Source organism: Psammomys obesus, unplaced genomic scaffold, assembly GCF_907164565.1.
Source record: "Psammomys obesus unplaced genomic scaffold, mPsaObe1.curated_primary_1811, whole genome shotgun sequence".
Taxonomy (NCBI): domain Eukaryota; kingdom Metazoa; phylum Chordata; class Mammalia; order Rodentia; family Muridae; genus Psammomys; species Psammomys obesus.
Window position 1 is genome coordinate 1558597 of NW_026596040.1, and position 7843 is coordinate 1566439.

The 7843-nt window shown below is 47.4% G+C and overlaps 1 long non-coding RNA gene across 2 annotated transcripts; it reads left to right on the plus strand.

Annotated features, from left to right (window-relative positions):
• Nucleotides 1-1984: 1984 nt before the first annotated feature.
• On the plus strand, nt 1985-3882 carry LOC129688096 (uncharacterized). 2 transcript variants are annotated; one of them, XR_008721859.1, is made up of 3 exons: nt 1985-2063; nt 2928-3052; nt 3514-3882. It is a non-coding gene; the product is annotated as an uncharacterized LOC129688096 (long non-coding RNA). The 2 variants fall into 2 exon arrangements; XR_008721860.1 differs by lacking the exon at nt 1985-2063 and adding an exon at nt 2076-2154.
• The last annotated feature ends 3961 nt before the right edge of the window (nt 3883-7843 follow it).

The following is a 7843-nucleotide window of genomic DNA, read 5'->3' on the forward strand; positions in this document are numbered from 1 at the left end:
CCTGTTTTTGCTTTGGGTCTCTCACCCGGAGCCTGTTTCTGTCTCCTCCATCCCTGTATGGGATGGCAAGAGCCTCTCAGAGAGCACCGCCTCTGGGGGTGCTCAGCTGTGTTCTGCAGACAGGATGAGAGCTGGGTGTGTCTTTGAGCCTCTCGTCCACTCGTCTTGGCTAGCTGCTCCCAGTTGTTAAGGTTTCTGTACATACTCTTGGTTTTCAGGTCAGCTCCTGGACTCCAGCTGCAAGCTTTGGCAGGCCCACCACCTCCGAGCCTGACTGTGGAGGCAGCCCCTGCAGGAGCCAATTGTTTGCCTGACTGGAACATATGGCATGTGAGAATTTTTTTTTTTTCAGTTTACTCTGACCCCTACCCCCCGACCCAGCTACTAAGGACAGAGCTTCAGGCTAAGGAACCTCCATAGGTTTGTGTCTTCTCGTGGGAGACACAAAAAGTGTCTCTAGCCCCATCACATTGTGTTCCATAAGAGATCATTTTTGTGGGGTTTAAATTCCTTCTTGAGCCTAAAAGTCAGAACTGCTAGGAGGAGAGGGAACCCACAGGGGGGAGAGCTGAGGTCTGGGGCACAGAGAGTTCCCTATTTGTACTGCTCTCCTAGAGTGAAAAACTCAGGGGCCTGAGGTGTGGGGCCAACCTCAGGTGTTCAAGAGGACGGAAGAGGACAGAGCAGTTCCAGGTCACACAGCCTACTGGCACTTGCTAGGCCTCATGCCGACTCTTCCCTGCGTCCATTTTTTTTTTTTAATTCTCAAATCAACCCCGTGAAATAGGTACCCGCTGTTATTCCATTGTGCCCGTGAGGAAGTCAAATACCAGATTAGGCAATTTGTTCAAAGTCACGGTTAATAAGTAACAAGGCAGAGCTAACCCCAGCTAACCCCAGAGCTCACACTCACAACACCCACAACTGTCACACTGGGGGGGGGGGAGGCAGAGGCTCCACACCCCGAGCCCTCCCTTCCCCCAGCCCAGAGAGAATAGCTGCTGTCCTTATCTGCCCGACAGCCAGCACCCTTTCTATTGGTAAGAGGGTATCACTTTTGCTTCTGCAAGCCACATGCCCCTTACCCTCTGGTTCCAAGGGTTTGTGTGGCTTGGCACCAACCCTGCACCCGGTGGTGACCGTGTGACCCGGCCTTGTGTCAGACCAAGTGTTTGACTGCCTCAGGGATATACACAGGGTCTACAGTGCCACAGCTTTGACCTGGAACAAGGTACAGAAAGCCTGGCGCAGGACAGCATAAAACCTGTGGAGGGTAGTGAGGGCCATAACCCACCCTCAGGTGGCTTCTCCCTGTCAGTTCTTCCTGTCACATGTGGGTATCTGCAGGCCCAGTATGAGTCCCTTTCCCTTATGTGAACTACTTGTTCAAACTGGGGAGCGTGTCTGTTACAAAAGTTGCCTCTGAGAGCAAACAGAAGGCTGTACCTGTTGTGATATGAAGTGGACAAACACTGGCCTGGATTGTGCAATTCTGGAATTGGCACACAGACACACACACACACACACACACACACACACACACACACACACACACACGCCTAATTCCCGTCTTTGTACAGCATGCAAACTCATTTTTACAGTACAGACACTTGATCTCCTTTCTGAGCCAGGAGAAACCTTGACTAGATCTTCTAAGGACAAGGAGGAATAATGTCTGTTGGAGTCCCACCTGATTCACCCTGTCACTGGCTGATCGGCCCAGCAGTGATATATCGGGCTTCACCCCAGAGTTCTCACAGAGGATCCCCAGGACAGCTCTAAGCAGGAACAGCAGTAAATCGTGTCTAACTGTGAGATGGAATTGGGAACCTTAGAGCTCTCAGCCCAGAACCAAGCACACCCTGAGGCCGCGCCCAGACCTGCTCAGCAGTCCCATGAACACAGGTCTGAGAAACTCCAGACACCCAGTGCAGACTTTCACCTTTCTGTGGGTGGGGTAGCGTAGCTGGGCCTCCAGAGGGTGGGTGTATCTCCTTTGCCTCCCTTGGAGGCCCTGCTGTGGAGCTGTGTCTGTGATGTGCTCATAGTATCAAGACTGCCAGGTAAAAATAAAAACTCCAGCCTTGACAGGAAGGCCCACAAGCTAGGAAGGCACTCCTGGTCCACCCAGGAGCCTGCTTAACAATATACTCAGTAAGTGTGTGTGTGTGTGTGTGTGTGTGTGTGTGACAGAGAGAGAGAGAGAGCAGCAAAAGCTCAAAAGCTCCATAAGTGAAGGAGGGAGGAAGAGAAAAATGGGAGAGAGGAAAGGAAAGGGAAGGAAAATTGAAAGGAGGTGACAAGAAGGAAGAGAAGGAAAGAAGTTAAAACTTCAGAAGCTCCTGTCAGAAGGAAGGAGGAGGAGAAAGGAGAAATCCTAGCTCTTTGCTGTAGCATTCAGGGGTTCTTTCCAAAGTGGCCCCAGCTTTTTTTGAAAGATTGCCCCAGAGTCATCTACTCCCTATCACTCCACAGGACATGGCCCAGTGTTCACTCCTTCCTTTGCTTAGCTGGTACTTGGCATCTGTGATATCCACGTCCAGTGCTAGGTGCTATCTGCCGCTTGTATTCCTGGGGTTACACTAGGCTTGAGGGCCCTTCGTGTCTTTCACTCCAAGGGATCATCAGCTGGATGGCCTGTCTGTTCGGTTTCACTAACCTTTTTCCTGCCTGAAGCAACTGTCTCCCTTTGGAAAAGGCTCCCTCCTTCCTTGGGGTTGTGAGAATCATGGATTGACATCTTTATTAGTCAGGGTTCTTTAGAGTAACAGAACTTACAGAATGAATCTCTCTCTCTCTCTATATATATATATATATATAATATAATTATATTGTATTTTATAATTATATTATAATAATATATAGATAATATAATTTATAAAATACATATATTATTATAATTATATAATATCTTTAATACTATATAGGGATTTATTAGAATGAAGCTAACAGTGGCCTTCTATGAATGGAAAGTCCAAGAATCCAGTGGTTGCTCAATCCATGTGGCTGGATGTCTCAGCTGGCCTCCTGAAGATGCTGGAATCCCAAAGAGGTAGGCTTTAATGCCAGCAAAGGAATGGATTTACTAGGAAGGCAATGCAGAGAGCAAAAGCCTCCTTCTTCCATATCCTTATACAAGCTGCCAGCAGAAAGTATGGCCCAGATTAAAGGCGTGTGTCTTCCCAGATCTGTGTTAGAAGCGATTCTTCCTACTTCAAATTAAGAGAAAAAAAAAAAAATCCCTTCTTGGTGTGGCGTCCATTTTTGGATGATAATTTATTCCAGATGTAGTCAAGTCGACAACCAAGAATATCTTCACAGGATCAACCCTCGCTCCAAGATCAATTGTCATGTGGCTGGTCAGGCCTTTGAGATCATAAGACCTATCTGGTCAAAGCTTCCTGGCTGATTTAGGAACGGGCATGGGGCTAACGAAGCATGAGGAGAATTGGTTGGGGGGTGTCTAAGATCAGTAGTAATAAGAGACTTTGTCTGACTCGTTTGACTCATCAGGACACTTGGCAGTCATCTTGGCCCTTTGATGGGGAGCCTGCCTGAACACTGGCTGTGCACGGTGCTCCAAGAAGCAAAAGCAACATTCCTCATCCCTGGGCCAGATGCTCCCCAGCCTTTCCAGTACGTCAGCAAGTAGTTGTCGATTCATCCAGCATGCTTTGCCATGGGTTCTTTCACTTGCAACCAAATCTTTAGATAAAATTCTGTGGCGATCTCCATAGCTCCCCAGTGATGAGGACAGGAGGCTGGCCTTGCTGGCATGGAGGGGGCTGCTTCCCACCTTTGGAACCTACAGGCATGCCTGTAACTTCTTTGAGTATCAGCTTCCTTATCTTTAAAATGAATATAAAAATCCTTACCTTCTGAGGCTGTGCTGATTCAATGAAGTGGCACTAATGTGTTGCATGAAGTTCCTTGTCCTCAGACTTCAGAATTGCAGTGTGGAGTTCTCCCTGATTCAGGAATATCTAGATCCTCATTGCATTATCCATAGCCATGACTGTGCCCAATCAGTGGTAGGAGGCACCTAGAATTGCTCTTTGATTGCATCTCTACTTGATTCCTTGGCCACGGTCAAATGGTCTAGATGTGAACAGACATCTGTGCTGAAGGTCAAAAATGCTAGTGTTCTGAAAAATGCATGGTGTAGCCTAAACACAGGCCACAGACCAATCCAACTTTGGCTCCTGAGAAAGGGAAGCTGCCCTTTGAAATGGGGACAGAAGACGGAGGGCTCCTGGAATGGACCCAGGGCTGATGGTCATGTCAAGCAAGATACACACCTGAAGAAACAAGGAGCCTGGTGTGCCAAGCAGGGGGCTTTGCAAAGACAACACACAGAACCATGGGAAGAGAAAAAAGTCCCGGCCCACCTTGCAATTCCCTAGAAGGAGCAGTTGTGCATGGAGCTTAGGATCTAGCTAAATGATTGCTGTGAACAGAAAATTACTATGTTCACATATTGGGTGAATTTGAGTGGTGCCTGTTTCTTAAGAACAGAAGAGTGGTCGCTAGAACATGGATGGGTCTCAACTGGCACCAGAGCTTCTTCCAGCTGGATGATTCGCCCAAGGCCATGTGGCACCCCAGGGTTGTGAAGCCTCTTGGGTTTTTTTTTTGCTTTGCTTTGCTTTGTTTTGTTTTGTTTCTGGCTGACTATAAACATCCAGGGTGGGACATCCACATGAGTGAGCAGAGAATTTTCTAAGAATTTTCCTTTCCACTGGGAGGATAGGCTTAGAAATGCACACAAACTGAACCCTTAATTCCCACAACCAACCATTTTCTTTTTATTGGTAACATTATAGATTGCTTTTCCAACACATGCGCATGCGTGCACACACATGCACACACACACATGAGCACGACGGTGGAAGACTAGCAGGAGCCAATGCTTTCTTCTCTCTCTACAAGTCTTGAGATCTTTCCTTTGGTGATACCTGGAATGGCTTTCTAAGAAAAGCAAACCTGAGCATTTCAGCACCCTGGAGAATTTCAAGCCCACTGACATATTCATGGTTCCAGGAACCTGGGGAGAAAGGTATTTCTGGAGAGGAGAGACAGGAAATGCTGTTCCATAGAAGCTTAGTTGGCCATCCATCCTAACAGCCGTCAGCTCTGCCCATCCCTGCTCAGGCCCCAGGCAAAGCTTCTGAAAGGTTTTCTTGGAGCCCACAGGAGCCAGCTCATCATGGTTCTCTAAAGCCAGCTGGTAAAAGTGCAGGAGTCTTGGAGTTTCTTGCTGAACTGCTGGGAGCTTGGAATCAGTGTTAGTGGGATACTTCATTTTTACACAGTTAATGTACACCAAACACTACAGATCAGAGCTCCCCAGGAGCTACAAGCATAGATTGCATAGTCTGCCCAGGTGCTGACCAGATAGGTGACACTTGAACTTGGTTTGTAGTCTAGGTGGTCTTAATCTAAGAGCAGGGAGGGATGAGGGGGATGGAGGGATGGAGGCAACTCATAGAACTAGAAAGAAGCTACAAATTCCTCATATGGAGCAGTGCAAAGGTCACAGCTGACTTGCTGTGGAGATAAAAAAAAACAAAACAAACAAACAAAAAAAAACACCTCTTTCCCAGCAAGGCAGCAAGGCAGCAAGGCAGCAAGGCAGCAAGGCAGCAAGGCAGCACTCTGCCCTTGGAATCAACAGCTGGCTTGTGTTTATTTGCATCAGACTTAACAGGACCTAAAATAAGGGGTTTATTCCCCTTCTCCCAAGGAAGCTTCTTAGAACTTTGTTAGAGCTACAAGGAACTTCGGTGCAAATGGCTTCCCTTTCCCCAGCAGGGAGTCATCGGGACACCCAGCCAGATGGAAACTTCCCTAAGGCCAGTGCAACTCTCAGTGACCATTCAGGGCTTCTTCGGGGCGGGAGGGCACCATTCTTTCCCTTGGTGTCTGCTGTGGGCAGGAAGCCAGAAAATAGAGAAGAGGCAGAAGGATGAGGTGGAAAAACCAGCATGGTTGAGTGTCCGTGGGAACCAGGCTTGGTGGAGGCCCCAGAACGCCCTGCCACTGTAGGAAGCCTTAGTGTTCTGGGGACTCCTTAAAACCAAACGCCTTAGATTGCATGTGTGGAGAATGGGATCACAGATTCTGTTTTCAGCAGGCATCTGAGGTGATTATGAGAGTCCTCAAAAGTAATTCCAAGGTCACTTGGAGGCAGGGGAGAGGGGAGAGAGCCAGACATGATTGCCGTGTTAACACATCCTCTTGATTTAATATCGAGACCTTCTAATTTGTTTGACAATATTATTGGGAAGTTTCCTGCCTTGCAGATGTCTGAGTGAGAAGTTTCTTTCCAGCAATTAACACAGGAGTAAGGATGGAAAAATCCACACTTACCTGGATGATAAATCAGTGGGTGACCACGTGCTGAAAGGCCTCCCCAGGGTTTCCTCTGTATGATGAAATGAATTTACTCCCTGAAAGAAATTAACTTTCCAGTAACTCAGCTGCCATAAAGTGGCTAACGCACACACGTGCTCCGGCATGATCTACGTGGCCACGGCTCTCTCACTTTGCAGCTGATTAGAGTCCAGGCAGCTTTTGCTCAAAGCTGAAACCATCTCGAACACGGGCTGTTAATAAGAAAGTCACTGGTGCTGTAACCACCTGTCCAGAGTGGACTCACCTAAGCAGCAGGAAAGCCCAGGTGATCACATACCGCATCGGCAAAAGGAAGGGCTGTGTGGTCAGATGGAAAATAATGTGGGATTTTAGTGAGCCCCTCAAGTTCAGACATCAGTGTGCTTAGGAACAACCACATACCTGTACCCACACGTGTTTGCAAGCACGCAAATCCTCAAGCTTGTGACATAAAAATGTTTGGAGACTGCCAGTTAAATTTTGTAAACATTAACCTTGACTTTCTCTGCTTTTGTCTGCAAGGCAGAATAGTCATGTATACTGGCTGGTTTTGTGTCAACTTGACACAAGCTAGAGTCACCAAAGAGGCAGGAGCCTCAGTTGAGGAAATGCCTCCATGAGATGCAGCTGTAAGATATTTTCTCAATTACTGATCAATGGAGGAGGGCCCAGGCCATGAGTGGTGCCATCCTTGGACTGGTGGTCCTGGGTTCTATAAGAAAGCAGGCTGAGCAAGCCATGGGGAAGCAAGCCAGAAAGCAGCACTCTTTCATGGCCTCCAAGTTCCAGCCATGCTTGAATTCCTGTCCTGACTTCCTCCAGTGATGGATTATGATCTGAAAGTGTAGGCCGAATAAACCCTTATCTCCCCAGTTCTCTTTTTGGTTGTGGTGTTTTGTTGCAGCAGTGGAAACCCTAGGACATCATGATTCTGAAAGCAGAATTGTCTCAAGAATTAAAGGGAATGATTTACCTAAGGCACCTGGCAAGTATTCAGAACTATTGATCACCAATCATAGTAGAAAATGGTAGCTAACTGAATAAAACTTTCTGAGTCTTAAAAAAGAAGGTATGCAAGGGAGTTCTTTCTCATCCGAGAAACCAGCTGTGTGCATAAAGGAATGATGGGATGGCACTGTTCCCACCCACAGCACTAGTAATGATTGAGTGAGTCAAGGCTCATCAATGGACGATTCACACCAGATATCTGCATAATCTCAAAGCATCTCTTCACAGGACACCTCTCCATCCCAAAGGAGAAAGTAGTTAACTTCGTCATGGAACCTGGCAGACACTGACTTTTTATTGTGTGGATTGTGATCTCCAGGCTGACCTGTCCTCCTGGCTTCAGGATGTCCTCCTGCCTCAGTCCTCCAAAAACCTAGGAGTATGTCCTGGAGCTGCACACAAAGGTTAAGGCTAACTTTTAAATTTATGGTTTTCTCTGTGT